This window comes from Chrysochloris asiatica, unplaced genomic scaffold (genome assembly GCF_000296735.1).
Source record: "Chrysochloris asiatica unplaced genomic scaffold, ChrAsi1.0 scaffold00219, whole genome shotgun sequence".
Lineage (NCBI taxonomy): Eukaryota > Metazoa > Chordata > Mammalia > Afrosoricida > Chrysochloridae > Chrysochloris > Chrysochloris asiatica.
Genome location: NW_006408737.1, coordinates 3,479,052 through 3,481,437, shown reverse-complemented (window position 1 = coordinate 3,481,437; position 2,386 = coordinate 3,479,052). Strand labels below are relative to the sequence as shown.

Below are 2,386 nucleotides of genomic sequence, written 5' to 3'. Positions count from 1 at the left end.
TTTGTACAGTGACTCTGTATTCCTTCCATCTTCTTTTTAAGCCTTCTGCATCATTCAATAATTTGCCCAAAGAATCCTTCAATAACAAAAGTTGAGGCTTGAATTTTTTTCTTCAGTTCGCCACAGCTTGAGAAATGCTGAGCGTGTTTTTCCTTTTTGGTTTTCCTACTCCAGATCTTTACACACTTTGTTGTAATATTTGGCTTTATCTTCTGGAGCTGATCATTGAAATTTTCTGTTCAGCTCTTGGATCTCGTCATTTCTTACATTTGCTTTAGCATCTCTACGCTGGAGAGCAAATTTTGGTGTCTATTCTGACATCCATTTTGGCTTTTTCCTTCTTTCTTGTCTTCTCAATGACTTTTTGCTTTCTTTCTGTATGATGTTCTTGATGTCATCCCATAACTCTTCTGGTCTTCAGTCTTTAGTGTCTAATGTATCAAATCTGTTCTTCAGATGATCTCTAAATGAAGACAAACAGCTGTGAACACAACTCAAAATGAAGAGAAATAGCTGTGAACAACCATTAATAATTGGAGCATGGAATGTATGAAGTATGAATCTAGGAAAACTGAAAATTCTCAAAAATGAAATGGACACAAATACTTTTGGTATTATGGCGGCGATGGATATCTAAGATAATCTGCTGGGAATCTCTTGGGTTGACAGTACCTGGATCCCTATTTTGAACAGTGGTAGTGTCCTGAATTACTTTTCAGAAAGATGTAACCTTTTTTACGACAGACACATAATAATGAAGTGGTCCAAATGCAAAGACTAACATTTAAATCAGATGGTTGGAGTGGAATGCATCCTTTTACATGCTCAAGAACCATTCTTTTTATTATTTGAAAGCAACAAAGGCAGTCCTCTACCCAAGGTCTGGACTTTTCAAGCTTTCTCCTTCAGTCTGTGTTAATTTAGTTATCCCACTAGCTGACTACTGTATCATTGCTGGAGTGATTTATCAGGCACCAGACTTGGGATCAGTTATAAATTCCAGAGTGCTTACTGCAGTGCATGGCATTCAGTCAGCTTTTGATGAAGCTATGTCGTACTGTCGATATCATCCCTCCAAAGGATATTGGTGGCACTTCAAAGATCACGAAGAGCAAGACAAAGTCAACCTAAAGCCAAAAGGAAAGAAGAACCAAACTCTATTTTGCAGAGACAACGTATGGATGCTTTACTCTTAGACCTTAGACAAAAATTTCCACCTAGATTTGTACAGCAAAAGTCTGGAGAAAAGCCTGTCCCAGCAGATCAGACAAAGAAAGAGGCAGAACCTATACCAGAAGTTGTAAGATCTGAAGAGAAAGAGAACACTGTTTGTTGTTCAATTCAACAAACAGTGAGCACCAAAGCACCCCCTGAGAAACAGATGAGACTCCAGTGAGTATTTGACCAAGAGAAGCTTGCAAGACTCTTCTTTTCCACTATCATACCTCAGATCTGTGACAAGCCCTCAAACTACGTGCTTTGTCACAGCTCTCTCCTTTGTATGGAATTTGATATTTTGATTAATCCCTTCATGTTTTCTGTATGAATATTTGTTATGTATTTTTTATAACCCTTCCCCTACTGTATTTGAGCAATCTATCCATTACATGTGTATCGGACAATAAAAATATTTGTATATAAAAAAAATGAAATGGAATGCATTAACATTGATATCTTAGGCATTAGTGAGCTGAAATGGACTGGTGTTGGCCATTTTGAATCTGGCAACCACATGGTTTACTATGCCAGGAATGACAAATTGAAGAATAATGATGTTGCATTCATTGTCAAAAAGAACATATCCAGATCAGTCATGAGGTACAACACTGTCTGTGATAGGATAATATCCATGTGCCTACAGAGAAGACCAGTTAATACCACTATTATTCAAATTTATGCACCAATCACTAAAGCCAGTGAGGATGAAATAGAAGAATTGCACCAACTTCTTCTATCTGAAATTGATCAAACTTTCAATCAAGATGTTTCCAAAGGTTGGAAACAAAGAAGGATCAGTAGTTGGAAAATATGGCCTTGGTGATTAAAATGATGCTGGAGATCGCCTGACAGAATTCTACAAAACAAATTATTCATTTCAAATACCTCCTTTCAACAGCATTGTTGTTGTTGTTAAGTGCCGTCGAGTCGGTTCCGACCCATAGCGACCCTGTACAGGGTTTCCGAGGGTGTAAATCTTTACGGGAGTAGAAAGCCTCATTTTTCTCCCGCGGAGCGGCTGGTAGTTTCGAACCACTGACCTTAAGGTTCGCAGACCAATTTGTAACCAGTACGCTACCAAAGCTCCTACAGCATAAGAAGTGATTATACACATGGACCTCACCAGATGGAATACACAAAGATCAAATTAACTACATCTGTGGAAAGA

General features: G+C 38.1%; 1 pseudogene; it reads left to right on the top strand.

Annotated features, from left to right (window-relative positions):
• The first annotated feature begins 616 nt into the window (after positions 1 to 616).
• Positions 617 to 1,396, top strand: LOC102840394 (annotated as a pseudogene).
• Positions 1,397 to 2,386: the final 990 nt, after the last annotated feature.